Below are 20,295 nucleotides of genomic sequence, written 5' to 3' on the forward strand. Positions count from 1 at the left end.
CAGTCTATATCTTCCATATCCTTTTCCACAGTAAATACTGATGCAAAATATTCATTTAGTATCTCCCCCATTTTCTGTGGCTCCACACAAGGGCCGCCTTGCTGATCTTTGAGGGGCCCTATTCTCTGCCTAGTTACCCTTTTGTCCTTAATATATTTGTAAAAACCCTTTTGGATTCTCCTTAATTCTATTTGCCAAAGCTATCTTATGTCCCCGTTTTGCCCTCCTGATTCCCCTCTTAAGTATACTCCTACTTCCTTTATACTCTTCTAAGGATTCACTCGATCTATCCTGTCTATACCTGACATATGCTTCCTTCTTTTTCCTAATCAAATCCTCAATTTCTTTAGTCATCCAGCATTCCCTGTACCTACCAGCCTTTCCTTTCATCCTGACAGGAATATACTTTCTCTGGATTCTTGTTATCTCACTTCTGAAGGCTTCCCATTTTCCAGCCTTCCCTTTACCTGTGAACATCTGCCTCCAATCAGCTTTCGAAAGTTCTTGCCTAATACCATCAAAATTGACCTTTCTCCAATTTAGAAAGTGCTCCCCCACTGATGCCTCAGTCACCTGCCCTGCTTTATTTCCCAAGAGTACGTCAGGTTTTGCACCTTCTCCAGTAGATACATCTACATAGTGAATCAGAAAATTGTCTTCTACGCACTTAAGAAATTCCTCTCCATCTAAACCTTTAACACTATGGCAGTCCCATTCGATGTTTGGAAAGTTAAAACTACCATAACTACCCTATTATTCTTACAGATAGCTGAGATCTCCTTACAAATTTGTTTCTCAATTTCCCTCTGACTATTAGGAAGTCTATAATACAATCCCAATAAGGTGATCATCCCTTTCTTATTTCTCAGTTCCACCCAAATAACTTGCCTGGATATATTTCCAGGAATATCCTCCCTCAGCACAGCTGTAATGCTGTCCCTTGTCAAAAATGCCACTCCCCCTCCTCTCTTGCCTCTCTTTCTATCCTTCCTGTAGCATTTGTATCCTGGAACATTAAGCTGCCAGTCCTGCCCATCCCTGAGCCATGTTTCTGTAATTGCCATGAGATCCCAGTCCCATGTTCCTAACCATGCCCTGAGTTCATCTGCCTTCCCTGTTAGGCCCCTTGCATTGAAATAAATGTAGTTTAATTTATTAGTCCTACCTTGTCCCTGCCTGCCCTGACTGTTTGACTCACTTCTGTTCTCAGCTGTACCCGTCTCAGATCGATCTCTTTCCTCACTATCACCCTAAGTCCCAACCCCCCACCTTACTCGTTTAAATCCTCCTGAACAGTTCTAGCAAATTTCCCTGCATTTGGCAGGTTGGGCTTGCACTTATTTGAGCTTTGAAGAAGAATGGACAATTTGATTGAAATATATAGAATCCTGAGGGGAACTGACAGGGTGGATGCCAAGAGGGTGTTTTCCCTTGTGGAAGCACAGTTTCAAAAGAAGGGATTTCCACTTTAAGTCAGCGATAGGAGGATAGATTTCTACTGTCAGAGCGTCACTCATTTTTGCAATTCCAATAGCCAGAGAGCAGCGACTAGAGGAGCTCTGAATCAAAGATCCGTCAGGCAGATTCTTGATCTTGGGATCAGGCAGCGATTGAGGTGAAGGCCAAAATCAGACCAGCCATGACCTTAGTCAAAGTGAAGAAGGCTTGAGAGATCAAATGGGCTGCTCCTGCCCCTAGCCTTTGTGATTTTATACCTGATGAGGACTGAAACAGCTGAATGCACTACCAGTGATGATGAAATGTAAGAAATGTGAGATGGACAAGAGGCCAGAATGAAAGGATTACAGAAACCTCAGAGGAACACAGGGCTGGAGGGTATTATCGGGTTAGTGTTAGTGTGCATCTTACAGCAATAGGGAGGCCAACTATCAGGTCATTCAAAATCTATGACATCCACTCATGAAAGAAAAACAAACCACACAACATAGATTTTAAGTTATGTGCAAACGAAGCAAGGACGATATGAAAAAATATTTGCTCACAAACTGAGCAGTTCTGATATGGAAAGCACTGCCTGGGAAGGTGGTGGAGGTGCATTCCATTGAGGTGTTCAAGAGGGGTGTTGGGTGATTATTGTGTAGAAAGGCAGGAGATTGCCACTGGAATGAGTGAAGGCACAATGGGCTGAATACCTCTTCGATGCCAAAACAATTCTGTGATGCTGTGAAATGTAGATGACAATCAGAGACACTTCTGTCTCTGTCAGTAATGGATGTATCCAGAGCACTAATCTCTCAGCATACCTTGCTGCAAGAGGGCTCAGTAGTTGGTGACTGAGATCTTTATACCATTAGGTCACAGATCATGAAACAGCACTGAGATCATGAGCATGTAACTTCAAAGGACCTTGTATCTACTGTGAGACAGAACACAACAGGGAGCCAGGGATCATCAAACCAGTGAGCCTGATGTTAGTCATAGGCAAGTTGTCGAAGGGGATTCTGAGGGATAAGATTTACATGCATTTGGAAAGGCAAGGATTGATTAGGGATAGTCAACATGGCTTTGTACATGGGAAATCGTGTCTCACTAACTTGATTGAAGTTTTGAATAAGTGATGAAGAAGACTGATGAAGGCAGAGTGGTGGACGTTGTCTGTAGGGACTTCAGGAAGGTGCTTGACAAGGTTGCTCATGGTAAACTGGTTAGCAAGATCAAATCAAATGGGATATGGGGGGAATTAGCCATTTGGATACAAAATTGGCTTACATTTAGGAGACAGAGGACAATGGTGGAGGATTGACTTTCAGATTAAAGGCCTGTGACCCATGGGGAGCTGCAGAGATCGGTGCTGGGTCCATTTATATCAATGAGTTGGATGTGAATATAGGTAGCAAATTTGCAGATGACACCAAAATTGGTGGTACACTGGACAGCAAAGAAGGTTGCCTCAGAATTCAACCAGACCGTGACCAGATGGGCCAATTGGCCGAGGAGTGACAAAGGAGTTTAATTTAGATAAATGTGAAGTGATGTATTTTGCTACAGCAAATCAGGGCAGGGCTTACACACATAATGGTAAGGCCCTAGGGAGTGCTGCTGAATAAAGAGACCTTGGAGTACAGGTTCATAATTCCTTGAAAATAGAGTTGCAGAAGATAGGATAATGAAGAAGGTGTTTGGTATGCGCTCCTTTATTGGTCAGAGCATTGAATACAGGAGCTGGGATATCATGTTGCAACTGTACAGGGTATTGGTTAGACCACTTTTGGAATATTGCGCACAATTCTGGTCTCCTACCTATCAGAAGGATGTTGTGAAACTTAAAAGGGTTCAGAAAAGATTTACACGAATGTTGCCAGGCTTAGAGGATTTGAGTTATAGGGAGAGGCTAAATGGGCTGGGGCTGTTTTCCCTGGAGCATTGGAGGCTGAGGTTATAGAGGTTTATAAAATCATGAGGGGCATGGATAGGATAAATAGACAAGGTCTAGGGTGTAGGTTTGCTCGCTGAGCTGTAGGTTTGATATCCAGATGTTTCATTACCTGGCTAGGTAACATCGTCAGTGGCGATCTCCAAGTGAAACAAAACTGTTGTCTCCTGCTTTCTATTTATATGTTTGTCCTGGATGGGGTTACTGGGGTTTGTGGTGATGTCATTTCCTGTTCCTTTTCTAAGGCGTTGATAGATGGTATCTAGATCTATGTGTTTGTTTATGGCATTGTGGTTGGAGTGCCAGACACCTAGGAATTCTCTGGCATGTCTTTGCTTAGCCTGTCCCAGGGTAGATGTGTTGTCCCAGTCGAAATGGTGTTTTTTTTTCATCCATGTGTAGGGCTATGAGGGAGAGAGGGTCGTGTCTTTTTGTGGCTAGCTGGTGTTCGTGTATCCTGGTGGCTAACTTTCTTCCTGTTTGTCCTACGTAGTGTTTGTGGCAGTCCTTGCATGGAATTTTGTAGATGACGTTGGTTTTGTCCATGGGTTGTACTGGGTATTTTCCCCAAAGTAGGGGAATCCAAAACTAGAGGGCATAGGTTTACGGTGAGAGGGGAAAGATATAAAAGAGACCTAAGGGCAACCTTTTCACACAGAGGGTGACATGTGTATGGAATGAGCTGCCAGAGGATGTGGTGGAGCCAGGTGCAATTATAACATGTAAAAGGCAGCTAAATGGGTATATGAAGAGGAAGGGTTTAGAGGGATATTGGCCAAGTGCTGGCAAATGGGACTAGATTAGGTTAGGATATCCGGGCAGCAGGGACAAGTTGGACCGAAGGGTCTGTTTCTGTGCTGTACATCTCTATGGCTCTATGACTCCATGACAACCATACTGACCATTGAAGCAAGCTGTCTCATTTAATTCATTTGGGCATATGAGTTCAGAACAGGAGTGGGCCAAACTGTCCTTGAATTTGCTCCATCATTGAATAAGGTCTTGGCTAATCCAATTGCCACCATAACTCCATTTTTCCGCCCACCTTTGATAACCTCTGACTCCCTTGTTAATAAACAGGTTGGATAGCGGGAAACTGTTCCAGCTCAGAAGAGAATCGGAAACCAGAGGTCACCAGAGCAAGGAGTGAGAAAGTGGTGGGTTTGCTGGGGAAAGTAAGTCCAGTCAATCAAATGGATCCTTGTTACTAAATGTTAGGATAAAATCCTGGTGCTTCTTCATTATTAACAGCCCGAGTCCAAATTTCAAACTCTCAGAGATACAAATTAATATATATTTTTCTGTGCATAATATTTCATACTGAGAAATAAAAAAGGAGCCACCTTAGCTCCTTAGTTCATCAATCTGTCTGCGTTTAGACCCAGACTGTAATGAGGTCAGGTGCAAAGTTGCTCTGCAGGAACCCAAACTAAGTATCTTTGAGTAAGTTTGTTGTTGTGTAATTTACGTTCTCACTCCTCCCTTCTCGAGAGCTTCCAGAAAGTATAAAACTCTTCCATGCAAATTTCCTGTAATCTGATCAATACACACCCTCAAAACAAAGCCATTCAAAAGAGATCACCCAGTAAGTTCATGTTGCTGTTGTCAGAGCTTGCCACCAAATATAGAATACATTTCAAAAATTGCTTCATTAACCATGGCATGCTTTACAATGTCTTGAAAGGTGCTCTGCAAATGCATTTCTTGGGTGCATGGAGATTCCGAGTCACTTGTGAAAGCCTGTCCATAGTTTGGACCCCTTCTCAAAATCTCATGCAAAGAAACTGGGAGTCCGATGCTGTCTGGATAGCAACAAGATAGGAGTAGCAGACCCCCCTCGTTCACACTGGCACCCAGGGCATTGCCCATGAGAAAGTTTGTCCTACATGCCATCAGTTTGTATTAGAGTCATAGAGTCATAGAGATGTACAGCACGGAAACAGACCCTTCGGTCCAACCTGTCCATGCCAACCAGATATCCCAGGCCAATCTCGTCCCACCTGCCAGCACCCGGCCCATATCCCTCCAAACCCTTCCTATTCATATACCAATCCAAATGCCTCTTAAATGTTGCAATTGTACCAGCCTCCACCACTTACTCTGGCAGCTCATTCCATACACGTACCACCTTCTGTGAAAAAGTTGCCCCTTAGGTCTCTTTCATATCTTTTTCCCCTCTCACCCTAAATCTATGCCCTCTAGTTCTGTACCCCACCACCGCCCCCCCTCCCCCAGCCCCCACCCCCGCCACCAACCCAGGGAAAAGACTTTGTCTATTTACCCTATCCATGCTCCTCATAATTTTGTAAACCTCTATAAGGTCACCCCTCAGCCTCTGATGCTCCAGGGAAAACAGCCCCAGCTTGTTCAGCCTCTCCCTATAGCTCAAATCCTCCAACCCCCCGGCAACATCCTTGTAAATCTTTTCTGAACCCTTTCAAGTTTCACAACGTCTTTATTCATTCCATCTTGTCTCCTTTTCGGATGTTTGGGTTGGGGGTCTCAGCAAACAACCAAACCCCCATCGCTGGACTCTCGTTTGGACCTGGGAAAAGTCACCTGGGCTTTAATTCGATTCCTTAAAGGATGGTCAGATCAAAATCAAAATAACAAACTAGCCACTGCTTGAGCAATCTGACTGCACGGCTGTATTTATGACCTGTTCACGGGAAATGGTGATTAAGCAGCTTGTTAGCTGCTCAGAAACTATGAAAATAACTATCAGTGCAGGTACACGCTGAGTGACTGCTTTCTGCTGGACGGTCACCAGGTTTATGAAGCATTTATCCAACTGCAGAAAACTCCCTGGCATTTTCTTGCTGCATAAGTACAACTCCTCAGCAAAATCGAGTAAACTTTCCTATTTATAACCGAATAATTGACTCCTCTGTTATTTCTCAGTATGAAATATTATGCACATAAATGTATATATTAATTTGCATCTCTGAAAGTTTGAAATTTGGACTCTGGCTGTTAATAATGAAGAAACACCAGGATTTTATCCTAACATTTAGTAACTCATTTAAGTAGTTTGCGAAAAGCAGGTAAATAGCTGAGCCTGCAACACTCATGTGAAAGCAATGCAGGAAGGACTGGTGACATAAATTGGCTCCCTGTCAAGGTTAAAGTTTGAATTTTAAAATTCTCATCTTTGTTTTCAAATCCGTCAAACCTCCCTACCTCTGTCATCTCCTCCAGTCCCACTATCCCCCAAGATTTCTGGAATTTTTTTGTGTAGGTGGTGTGGCATGGTGGCTCAGTGGTTAGCAATGCTACTACACAGCCCAGAAACCTGGGTTTAATTCCCACCTCTCCGTGTCTGCATGGGTTTGCTCCAGTTTCCTCCCACAGTCCAAAGATGTGCAGGTTATATGAATTGGCCAAGTTGAATTGCCCATTGTGTTCGTTGCATTAGTCAGGGGAAAATAAGTCTGGGTGAGTTACTCTTCAGAGGGTTGGTGTGGACTTGTTGGGCCAAAGGGCCTGTTTCCACACTAGAGGTAATCTAATCCCCAATTATAATTTGTCCTGGCATTGGTTGATATCATATAATTTTTGGCTAGATTTCCAGCACAGGAATTCCCACCCTAAGCCTCTCCTTCTTTCTCATTTTAACTGAGGTTTTATTTATTTAATGAAATACCTCCTTAAGTGGCAAGGTGCCAGACTTGAGATTGCAAGAGTTGGGTTTGTTTCATTCATTCATGGGTGTGATTGGTTGGGCCAGCAGTTGTTGCCCATCCCTAGTTACCTAGAAGACAATTGACAGTCGACATGGGTCTGGAGTCACATGTAGGCCAGACCTGATAAGAATGGCAGTTTCCTTTCCTAAAGGGTATTTGTGAACCAGATGGGTTTTATGACAATCGCCAATGGATTCATGGTCATCGTTAGACTCTTAATTCCAAATGTTTGTAACTGACTTCAAATTCCATCTGTTGTATTGGGATTTGAGAGAAAGTGAGTCTGGGAGTGGGAAGTAGATTGAAATCGTCAGGAGGAGGGAAGGATTGATATCAGAGAGAAGTGTAGGTTTGGAATTTTTTGATGGGAATACAGTTCTGGTTGCGTATCATGCAGATGACACTAATGACGATGGAAAAACAATATAGTTTTCACAGCGTCATGAGGCAGGGATTAGCTGGGAAACAGCAACGATCACAGTGAGAAAAACCTGTTGGAATATGACCTAGTGTCATGTGATTTTTTTAACGTGGTGAGGAAAGACAAGGCTTTTTACAAGCAGTCAGTCATTAGCGAGATAAATTATCTTCGCTATGACCATAACCACAGACCAACAGGATAAGGGAACTAGTGGGAAAATGTCAGGAGTGAAATTTGGGCTCCACGATAAAACAACAACTAATTACAGTTATGTGGCACCTTTAATTTAGCAGAACAATTCAAGAGGAAGGTGTCAGGCTGTGGGAGAATGTAGACAGCTAGTCAGATGTGCAGAACAGTGGCAGGTGGAGTTTAATCCAGAAAAGTGTGAGGAGATGCATTTTGGGAGGGCGAACAAGGCACTGGAATGAACTCAGATTTCTCCAGTTTCCTCATTTCCCCTCCCCCCACCTTGTCTCAGTTGATTCCCTTGAACTCAGCACCACCCTCCTAACCTGCAATCCTCTTCCTGACCTCTCCGCCCCCCACCCCACTCCGGCCTATCACCCTCACCTTGACCTCCTTCCACCTATCACATCTCCATCACCCCTCCCCCAAGTCCATCCTCCCTACCTTTTATCTTAGCCTGCCTGGCACCCTCTCCTCATTCCTGGTGAAGGGCTCTGGCCCGAAATGTCGAATTTCCTGTTCCTTGGATGCTGCCTAACCTGCTGTGCTTTAACCAGCAACACATTTTCAGCTCTGGAATACATGATGAATGGTAGGACACTAGTTAGTGCTGAGGATCAATGGGACTTTGATTTGTGCGTCCTTGGTGTAACCAAGGTGGTAACCATCCTTGATAGGATGGTTCATAAAGCATACTGGCCTTTAAGATTACAAGAACTGACTAGTTAATCTGGGCCAATCTATGGCATTGTTTCGACCACAGTAGGAGTACAGTTCTGGTAACCACACACAGAAAGAATATGATTACATGAGAGGTGCATTAATCAGAGGGAAATGGGTCTGGATGGGTTACTCTTCGGAGGGTCGGGCTTGTTGGGCTGAAGGGCCTGTTTCCACACTGTAGGGAATCTAATCTAAATGCAGCCTTCAATGATTGTTGGCTTTTAAATCACTTCTTTTCTTATTTCAGTCCAAAATCAAGAATATAGGAAAATGAAAAGGGACAGTCTTTACAATAGTGTTAATTAAATACCTGAAAGAGTTTGCTAAGCTATTTAGGTCTTTAATTTTCAGGATGGGAATGTGAGATGACTGCATCATGTGGGTGTTGCTGGATACATGTGTAATCCAGGGTAAACATATTGACGGTAAATGTCAGCCTGGGCTCAGAGATTGTGAGCTACAGGTCAAATTACAGATATTGTAAAACATTAGGCGAGGTGGATGTTACTTGTGTATTTTTTGACAAGGAAACATCTGACTGGGTCTCTTGATTTGTTCGATGGTTATGGAAAGGAAGCTGTGCCTGTGAGTGTGAGAGGTAAGGGGACCAAGGTGGCAAATATGCAGGAGCAGCAACCTTTGCAATTACTCAACACATTTGAGATTCTTTAAGCTGCTTTAGATGGGAGTGAGGCCTACAGCTTTAGTAATAGATTAGCCAAATATGATTTCTCTTTCACATAACTATGCCGATTCTGCCTGATTAGCTTGAACTTATCCAAGTGCTGTGTTCTTTAAGGATAGATTCTAACTTATTTCCTATGATAAATGTTAAGCCTGTAGTTTCCTGCTTTCTGTCTCCCTCTCTTTTTGAATAAAGGAGTTACATTTGCTAACTGCCAATCTGTTGGCACTATCCCCGAATTAGGTATTTCTGAAAAATTAAAACCAATATATCAACTACCTCACCAGCCACTTCCTTAAGACCTTCTTCAGCTCCAAACAACTGACTCACTATTGCTTCTCTAACGGACAAAAAAAATAGAACAACACAGCTGAAGAACAGGCCCTTTGGCCCTCCAAGTCTGTGCTGACACATTTTGACATTCCATACTCAAGCTGCCTTCACTTACAGGATGCATATCCCTCTATTCCCTTCCTTTTCATGTATCATCTAGCTACTTCATAGAATGCTGCTATTGTGTCTGCTTCCAGCATCTCTTCCGGCAGCATATTCCAGGCACTCACCAACCTTTGTGTGAAACATTTGCCTCGCGCATCTCTTTTAAACTTCCCCCTGCACCTCAAACCTGTGTCCCCTAGTAATTGGACCCCCCCCCCCCCCATCCTTGTAGTTTCCACTCTATCCATGCCTTTCACGATCTTATAAGCTTCTATCAGATCGCCCTTCAACCTCCTGCATTCCAGTGAAAACAAACCCAATCTATCCAACCTTTCTTCATCCCCCAAAACAGGCAACATCCTGGTAAACCTTTTCTGTACCATTTCCAAACATCCACATCCTCCTGATAGCGGGGTGATCAGAAATGTTTGCAATATTCCAAGTGTGGCCTAAGGAAAGTTTTAGAAAGCTACAGCAAAACTTGTCTAATTTTATACTGAATGCTCCTTCCAATGAAGACAAACAGGAGACTGGAAGAACACAGCAAGTCAGGAAGCATCAAGAGGTGGAGAAGTCAACATTTCGGGTGTAACCTTTCTTCAGGACTAATGAAGTGTTACACCAAAATGTTGACTTCTCCACCTCCTGATGCTGCCTGGCTTGCAGTGTTCTTCCAACCTCCTGCTTGTCCATCTTGGATTCCAGCACCTGCAGTTTTTTTATCTCCTTCTAATGAAGGCCAGCATGCCATTGGCCCTTTTTACTGCTTTATCTATCAGTGTTGCCACTCTCAGTGAGTTGTGGACCTGCACACCCAGGTCCCTCTGCATATCAATCCTCCTAAGGGTTCTGCCACTCACTGTATAATTTCCACCTGTACTTGACCTTCCAAAATGCATCACCTTACATTGGTCTGGACTAAACTCCAACTGCCATTTTTCTGCCCATGCCTCCAACTGATCTATATCCTGCTGCATCCTCTGACAACCCTCCTCACTGTCTGCAACTCCACCAAGCTTTATATTGTCCGCAAACTTACTAATTTGACTAATGTTTGTATTTTTCATGAGTTCCTCTCTCCCTTCCATTTCCTGATTTATTGCTGCTTTCAGGAATGTTACTTCAATCCTCTACAGTAGCGACTGATGCTAAATGGGGAAGGGACAAGTGGTATTGCCACTGGGCTATGAGTGCAGAGACCCAGGTAATGTTCTGGGGATTTGGGTTCAAACTCTGCTGCTGCAGATGGTGGAACATGAGTTCAGTAAAATATAGAATTAAGAGTCCAATAATAACTAGGGAAAAATCTCATCTGGTTCACTTCAAGGAAGAAAACTGACATCCTTATTTGGTTTGGGTTGCATGTGGCTCCAGCAATGTAATTGATTCTTAACTGCCCTCTGGGCAATTAGGGATTGGGCAGCAACACCTTCATCTTATGAATGAAAAAAACAATTTAATTCATCTGCTGTTTCTTTAATTTTTATTATTAATTCTTCAGTCCTACTTTCTATAAAACCAATGCACATTTTTTTAAAAGTTAATTTCTTCTTTAAATATGTATGGAAAGTTTTACTATCTGTTCTCATATATCTTGCAATCCTTCTCTCATATTTTCATTTTTCCCTCTTTATTATTCTTCCTTTACACTTTGTTGCTTTTTTACGTTCTGTCTAATCTTTTGACCCGTTACCTGGCTTTGCTCAGTTCTATGCTTTTGCTTTTAGTTTGACTTTAATTAGCATTTCTAGTGAACCACACATCTCTGGAATCTTCCTCACTTGCTTTAATGTTCCTGTGCTGTAGGTTCCGAAAGATTACCTCCAAGTGCATTGCCATTGACTAATCGTTAACCCAATTAGCCAAATTTCTTTAGCCTATTCTGTTCTCAAGCTTTCAGAACTGGCCTCAAACCTTCAGAATGGATTTTTTTTTATTATTGTTCACTTGTGGGACATGAGTATTGCTGGCTGGTCAGTGTTTTTATTGTCTATCCCTCGCTGTGCTTGAACTGAATGGTTTACGAGGAAATTTTCAGAGGCTGGTTAAGAGCCAACCACATTGCTGTGGGTCTGAAGTCACATGTAGGCCAGACCAGATGAGGATGGTAGATTTCCTTCCCTGAAGGACATTAATGGACCAGACAATTGGCGATGGTTTCATGGTCATCAATAGATCATTAATTCCATGTTTATTTTTACTGAATTCAAATCTCACCATCTCCCATGGTGGGATTCAAACCTTGAGCCCCAGAGCATTATCTGGGTCTCAGGATTAATAATGCAGCAAGAAGGCCACTATTGCTTCCCCAAATATATAAAATCATCGACTTGGTGGGCGAGATTATGTTGTGATAAATCTACTACACTGATTTGAAACAATTGCTTAATGGATTTAATGATCTGAAAATGCTTCAGTCGGGGTGTGGCAGACGTATACCTCAAAGAGATAACTGAAATCAGGAAATGAGCTTTGCCCATCCCCATCACAATATAACCTTGGGGGGTGGGGGGGTATGTTGAAATCTGTATTCTCCATATACATGTAGCTCAACTACAAGGTGGGAAATCCTGTACCTCAGTGACCTTCTCCACTCTGTCAATGGAAGTGCCACTACCTTCTCTCTAGTACCTCACACTCAATGTCTCTTTCTACCACTCTCACTATTGCCTGCAACATCTTCCCTCGCTCACTCTCACCCACCCCCAATTGCCTGACACCACAAACCCAGTATTCCTCCTGTGCTGCCGACGTACTCACTCCAAACACCTCACCACCTGCACCAACAGTAACAGCTCTGCCACTCTTAATAGCAGCCTCTCTCTCTTCCAGCAGGAAAACAGGGTAAGAGAGTACAGAAAGAGTCAAAGTTGATGGTGTGCTGCCGATCAGCTCCTTATGATTAGAGGGTCCTGTCTTGGCGATGGCCAACCAGGTCTGTTCTGGTATCAGAGGCTGCCCTTGACTTAGTGCGCTGGAACCTCTCAGTGAAGACCATTCCCATTGACTTAACTGAGAGCTGCTGATGATTACGTCAAGCATCCTAGCTGTATGTATGTGCTAGACAATAGCACAAGACAGCAGTAATATGAGCCTGGTGTCTGGCTAAGGGGTCAAAGCATAAAAAGTTAAGGTAGCAATGCAGGAAGTACTCAGGTAGGTTTTAGAGTGAGTGTGGACTCTGACAGTGGATAAAAAACATGGATATACAGCCAGCTCCACTCCATGAGTGAGGTGTGTGTCTCTGAAGACTAAGTGTCTTTGCTGCAGTGTTACAATGAGAGGCACAATCCTGAACAACTGAAGTGTCCTGCAAGTGAATCAAAGATGTACCATGAGGGTTCCCAGAACTGGCAGATGTCAGATGCCAATGACTACGGACATGGGGCATGTGTGCCTTGTGCCCATGCAGTATGCCCTGAGATGTTGGTGCCCAATGTCGAAGGTAAAAATCAGTAGCAGCAAGCATTGAGCTCAACCTCCCAAATACTTTAGTTCCCATGTTGGGTTTTCCCAGCTGCTAGCTTGCTTGGTGATTTTGGTAAGATCGCAACAGAAAATGAATATGACGAGTTGGGCTGTTAACAGTATGTTAAACAAGCAGTAATGAGCGGCAATTAGGAACTCACTGTTATCCACAGGAATCTTGCTGCACTACATGAGAAAAGCTAAAGTCGAGACAGACCTTGTTGAACATTGCACTTGATTCTGCCACTCCTCTCACTATAATCCACATCACACAGGCCCCATTAGATTCTTTCCTGTTTTTCCAAACTGCTGCATTTTTGGGCTTACCTTTTATTCCGAACTTGCAGGTACATATGATGTATCATTAACTATCTTTGTGTGTGTCATGAATAAACTCAATCTTTTTGTTAATACAAATTCAAGCAAGTCTCGTTAAACTGGCTCCTTTTCAAATGTGAGTTTTGTTGGTTATAAGAGAAAGGTTGAAAGGGGAGAGATTTTTTTTTAAATTGACCTTGTGGCGACAATTGAAGAGGTGGGCAATTAAAGAAAGGGATTCCATTCATCCTTCCTGAGCTGGGAGATTTAACAATTTGGGGTATACCATCTGGAACCATAATTGGGGAATCTCTCTCAGAGTCTGATTGTAATAGAGTACTGACCCTCCAAGTTAGCTATGAAAATGAAACATTGACACAATAGGAGATGGGGATTACCCTGCCCCTTCCCCCACTCAAATACCGTCACAATATGTACCTGCCCCCTCACCACCAAAATCTCTCCAATATATGTATCTGGGTTCCTCTCCTCAGCATCAACACTGACAGATCAGGAATTTTGTTTTTATTCACATAGGGATGCTGCAATGTCAGCATTTATTGCCATCCCTATTAGCTCAGAGGGAAGTTAAGAGTCAACCACTTTGCTATGGGTCTGGAGTCACATGTAGGTCAGACTAGGTAAGGATGGCAGCCCCCCTCCAGAAAGGAGACTGGTGAGCTGCATGGGTCTTTCTGACAATTGACAATGGATTCACAGTCATCATTAAACTCTTAACTCATAATTTTTTAAAATTGAATTCAAATTCTACCATCTGCCAGAACCTGGGTCTGCAGAACATTACCTGGGTCTCTGGATTAACAGTCCAGCAATAATACTGCTAGGCCATCACCTCCCCCGAACCCTGGTGAACCTTGGTGAGATGTGCAAGGGAGTGTGATGCCCAAGAGAGCACGTTACAGAACATCTGCTTTCAGGAGCTGCAGAGGGGGTGGAGAGACTGAAAGAGAAAACAGGAAGACAGCTAATGTGAAAAGTTTACTTTGGAAACCACAGTTAAAATTTCAGACCCACGAGTCAATTCTCCGCACCAATTAAGGTCATTAATGTCAATGATAGGCTTGCGAAATGGGCAGGTCCTGTTTAGATCAATTAATGGGGATAGTGGCTGTGTCAGAATGGAACCCCAACTGTTCACTTGTGAGGCATTTTTCAGCTGCTTGAGACTTTTAATTATCTTCCCGTGTTGGTCTCTCCCCCAGCCCCAGCCCCAACCCCTCTCTCCGTGCTTGAGAGATTGCCGTTGTTCAAAAGCTGAAAGGAGCAGAAGTTAAAAGAGCAACAGAGTCCAATCATTGGCCTGGACTGAAAGCCTAAGCTCCTGCTCTGTTTGATCTGAGAACAGTGAGTGCGACAGGAAATGAGAGATGAAAAGAAAGAGAAAAATCTCTTGTCTAATAAGCAGGAAGGGGAAGAAAAAAAAGGGACAAATTTCTTCCTGACATAACTTTGGTTAATATATGAGGCATCTTTGATTGCAATGAGCAGAGACCACCACTGGACTACTGGTAGAAAACTTCCGAGGGATAATGTTGAAAGGTTTATCACACAGCACCAATCAGGCTTGTTTTGCAACTAATATTCTTGCTTATTGTTAAAAATCACACAACACCAGGTTATAGTCCAACAGGTTTAATTGGAAGCACACTAGCTTTCGGAGCGACGCTCCTTCATCAGGTGATTGTGTTATGACATTGTTGTTGACAAGTGCACATCGCATTACAAAGGATCTAAAAATATAAATCTCAAAGACTGGATGTACAATCGATTTCACCTTCTTCCATAGTCCATATAAAAATCAGACTGCTAAAATAAATCTATAAAACCAGCCTTTGAAATAATTAGAGAACAGACCACAATGTGGAATTTGTTTAAAAAATGATGGAAATATTCAGCAACGTATGAGATCTCCTGATCCGTTGTTGGAAAAGTAAGAGTTTCATTGCTTCACACGTGCAGGATTAAATTTCCTAAAGGTGAGTCACCCTCTTCCACACCACAGAGAATGTTTCTTCTGTGGTAAGGCCTCCCATAGTGATGCCAACTGTCTGAGCTAATCTTTAAAGATAATGATAATATTTAATCAAGGTCAAAAACTGGGCAAATTTCAACTGTTGCCGGTCAAGAAATAGTCTGAAGGCACTTGGGCAGAAAATAATGACAGTTTAGGGAAGGAACATAGGGCAGTCTGTGTCCATTCCTGTGGAGAGATGGTTTCAAGGCTGGACTTCTAACCTGTGCCAAAGAAACAGGGTCAGGGGTACAAGCAAAGGATCAAACAGGAAGAGGGAATATCTCAATTTTGGAAAACAAAAGGAATCCACGAAAAAATTTGGGGAGTGATATGAGTTGGCAAATACTGAGACGCTACACCCTCGCGATCATGTCAGCTTCTGGAGAACACAGTGCTCCCTGGTGCTTACCCATTCCCTCCATACCAGTGCAATCAGTCAGAGCTTTTTAATAAAAGGAAGTTTTTTTGTCTCTTTTGCATCTACTGGAGTGAGTCAAATTTACCAAGAGTCAGGAAGGCTAAGCCACTAATTAATAGCTCTGACCTTATCTGAATACCATGAGCCACTTTTCCATTATAGAGACCGAGAGGGAAAAAATATATTTTAGACTCATCTCACCAATGCACCTCAAATAACAGAAACTGCAGATGGAAACTAAATAAATACAGACCCTAATGTAGGTTGGCCTTTTAATCATGGAGTAAAGCTGAAACAGCTTTTAATACTGACGTCAAAATAGTTTAGAGAAATGTTTTTGTATCTCATACTCCGGAGGTTAAATATGTTCCTGTAACAAATGGGTCTCATTTGAAAAGAAAGCTGGACCATTGACAGCAGCAGCCACTTTGAGCTCAAACACAGTAAATATATCAATTTAGCTCGATTTCAGTAAATACAATATTGCGGCACATTAATTGTATTAATTTAACAAATTAATGTTTATATAATACCATAATTACACTGCTCTAACTTTATAAATGTTACATAATATAATCTGTGAACATATAATTATACCACTGTGAAAATATTAAAAGATTGTCAAAAAGATTTAAGTAAAGCTTAATGGAGAGGAAAAAGAAACTTTTGGTGCTAAATCTGTTTGAACATCCAGCAGGAGATTTTGTCCAGCCAAAAATAGTGAAAGGATTTTCAACTCACTAAAGGAGAACAGGGCGCAGGTTGGTCTGTGTAATACTGCTGGGGACAGGTCTGTCACTCTATAACAGTGGGATACAGTGCTGGTGGGGATAGGTCTGTCACTGTATAACACTGGGATACAGTACTGGTGTGGACATGTCTGTCACTGTATAACACTGGGGTACAGTGCTGGTGGGGACATGTCTGTCACTGTGTAACACTGGGATACAGTACTGGTGGGGATAGGTCTGTCACTGTATAGCACTGGGATACAGTACTGGTGGGGACATGTCTGTCACTGTATAACACTGGAGTACAGTACTGGTGGGGACAGGTCTGTCACAGTATAACACTGGGATACAGTACTGATGAGGATAGGTCTGTCACTGTGTAGCACTGGGATACAGTACTGGTGGGGACAGGTCTGTCACTGTATAACACTGGGATACAGTGCTGGTGAGGACAATCTGTCACTGTATAACACTGGGATACAGTACTGGTGGGGATAGGTCTGTCACTGTGTAACACTGGGGTACAGTGCTAGTGGGAACAGGTCTGTCACTGTATAATACTGGGGTACAGTACTGGTGGGGATAAGTCTGTCATTGTGTAACACTGGGATACAGTACTGGTGGGGACAGATCTGTCACTGTGTAACACTGGGATACAGTGCTGGTGGGGATAGGTCTGTCACTGTATAACAGTGGGATACAGTACTGGTGGGGACATGTCTGTCACTGTATAACACTGGAGTACAGTACTGGTGGGGACAGGTCTGTCACAGTATAACACTGGGATACAGTACTGATGAGGATAGGTCTGTTACTGTGTAGCACTGGGATACAGTACTGGTGGGGACAGGTCTGTCACTGTATAACACTGGGATACAGTGCTGGTGGGGACAATCTGTCACTGTATAACACTGGGATACAGTACTGGTGGGGATAGGTCTGTCACTGTATAACAGTGGGATACAGTACTGGTGGGGACATGTCTGTCACTGTATAACACTGGAGTACAGTACTGGTGGGGACAGGTCTGTCACAGTATAACACTGGGATACAGTACTGATGAGGATAGGTCTGTTACTGTGTAGCACTGGGATACAGTACTGGTGGGGACAGGTCTGTCACTGTATAACACTGGGATACAGTGCTGGTGGGGACAATCTGTCACTGTATAACACTGGGATACAGTACTGGTGGGGATAGGTCTGTCACTGTGTAACACTGGGGTACTGTGCTAGTGGGAACAGGTCTGTCACTGTATAACACTGGGGTACAGTACTGGTGGGGATAGGTCTGTCATTGTGTAACACTGGGATACAGTATGGTGGGGACAGATCTGTCACTGTGTAACACTGGGATATAGTGCTGGTGGGGATAGTCTGACACTGTGTAACACTGGGAGACAGTACTGGTGGAGACAGGTCTGTCACTGTGTACACTTGGGGACAGTGCTGGTGGGGACAGGTCTGTCACTGTGTAACACTGGGATACAGGACACTGGGGTACAGTGCTGGTTGGGACAGGTCTGTCACTGTATAACACTGGGGTACAGTACTGGTGGGGATAGGTCTGACACTGTGTAACACTGGGGGACAGTACTGGTGGAGACAGGTCTTGGGGACCTGTGTACACTTGGGGACAGTGCTGGTGGGGATAGGTCTGTCACTGTGTAACACTGGGGTACAATATTGGGGGGGCAGGTTTGTCACTGCATAACACTGGGGTTCAGTACTGGTGGGAACAGATCTGTAGCTGTGTAAAACTGGAATACAGTACTGGTGGGGACAGATCCGTCACTGTATAATACTGGGGCTCAGTACTGGTGGGGACAGGTCTGTCGCTATATAACGCCGGGGTGCAGTACTGGTGGGCACAGGTCTGACACTGTATAGCACTGTGGTGTACAGTACTGGTGGGGACAAATCTGTCACTGTGTAACACTGCGGGACAGTACTAGTGTGGATAGAAATCCCACACAGGGCTGAATCCAACTATTTTTAGTTAAGTGTCAGAATTGTAAAGTTGTTTGAATAGTTTCCTGTTGCGAATGTGACAAGATTCTCATTCACCATCTACATTCCCTCTTGGTGCCCTCTCCCAATTCCAATACCATTTGACATCATGCTGTTCCCAGAATGCTTTGCTCATCAGTGGAGATCTGGTGGCATCTGCATCGTGGATGCTCATGCCTTCTTTACAAGGCTGTTATCTATCTGGGTGAGCACTGGCATTGCGAGGCTGCCCTGTCTGCTGTAACAAAGAAGATGGTGGACTTGACTGTGATTCTGCAGTTGCACGTCCTGGTGAAGGGTCACATCCAGAGGAGGGGCATCCCCTAGCCTGCTCTTGGGCCTGTGTTGTCTGAACCGTCCAGAGGAGCAGCCAGCATTGCAACAAGAAAATCCATCACTTTCTCAGAGTCAATGCTTCCTAATAATCACTCTCTTTCTGCTCCTTCACCCACCAATATTGCCTGGAACACCTTCCCTCACTCGCTCTCATTGCCCCCACACTGACATTCCATACCACTAACCCTGCATAGCCTCCACCCAGCGTACACACTCACCCCTGGGAAACCTCATCACCATTTTCCTGAACGAGGAAGAATTGCCACAAGGCACTGGCACCCAGAAGACCTCCAGAGCTCCAGGCAGCTGAGGATCTAACACCACTCAGTGACTTCATACACATGAACAGTGATGGATGTGAGAGAGGGTGGCCTTCATAGCCCAGAGGTTGCAGCAGTGCAGCTACACTGTCCTCTGTCCACCCCCTTGGCCAAGTTTGCAACAGCCGTGGAGTGCCTCAGAATCTACCGCAGAGGCTAACCTCAGGACTGATGGTGTGGGGACATTGGGGCAGCACCTGGCCAACACTCCTGGTACCCGTCCCTCACAAGGAGACAGAGAAGTGCCAGGAGATACTCAGCTAGAGGAGGGAGCACACAACAACTCCACCAACCTCCACCCTGCCCCAGGACCTTAGGAAATTTAATCCAATTTGCCTCTGGTAGGACATCCATCAGAATGTCTGGCCCATCCAGACACAAATGCTCCCATTGGCCACCCAACCAAACCTCCCAGGTCAATAGCCTCCATTGCCAAGGAGGTTCTCTCCAGCTCAGCTATAGAACCAAAACAACACAATCTCCGAGTGGTGAGGGAAAGAAAGGAAACATTCTGTAGGGGGCACTCAGGTGACACAGGTGGCTGCACCCTGTATCTAAAACACATGTTTTGATAAAATTTGATCGGTTTTGCATGAGATGTGTTTGTTTGAGTCACTGTGTAGTCCCGAATGTCACTGTGCTGGGATGATGCTGAGCTCTATGTCCATACTGGATGTATCGTGGATCAAGGCCTGTATTGAAAGTTTGTTGCAGCTAGTGGAATGAGGTATGTGCAGGGCAATGGGTTTGACTGGCACCAATGTCCCTCATGAGGAAACATCCCTCTTCTTTTCACTGTGTTGGTGTTGGTGTTGGTGGTCAGAGATGTGTGAAGCATGGAGGCATGTAGGAACCAATGCGTGGGGGTCACCAGGGTCCCAGCAGCCTTCAGGTCTGTATCATGTACAGCAAGTGAGCCTGAGTGTAATGTTGTCACCCTCTAAAGGGTCTCACATCAGTGGGTCTTCCAGCCCTGATGCTCACGAGTTGGGACTCTCAAGCTACCCACTCCCAGACCAGCTGCTGCCAATTCCTTTCACATCACATAATCTTGATTTCCAGAACAATGGAAGATGACAGTCAGTGCTCCTCACCCAATGGCTTCCAGCCTTCGCCTCAATGTGTTG

Source organism: Hemiscyllium ocellatum, chromosome 43 (assembly GCF_020745735.1).
Source record: "Hemiscyllium ocellatum isolate sHemOce1 chromosome 43, sHemOce1.pat.X.cur, whole genome shotgun sequence".
NCBI lineage: Eukaryota > Metazoa > Chordata > Chondrichthyes > Orectolobiformes > Hemiscylliidae > Hemiscyllium > Hemiscyllium ocellatum.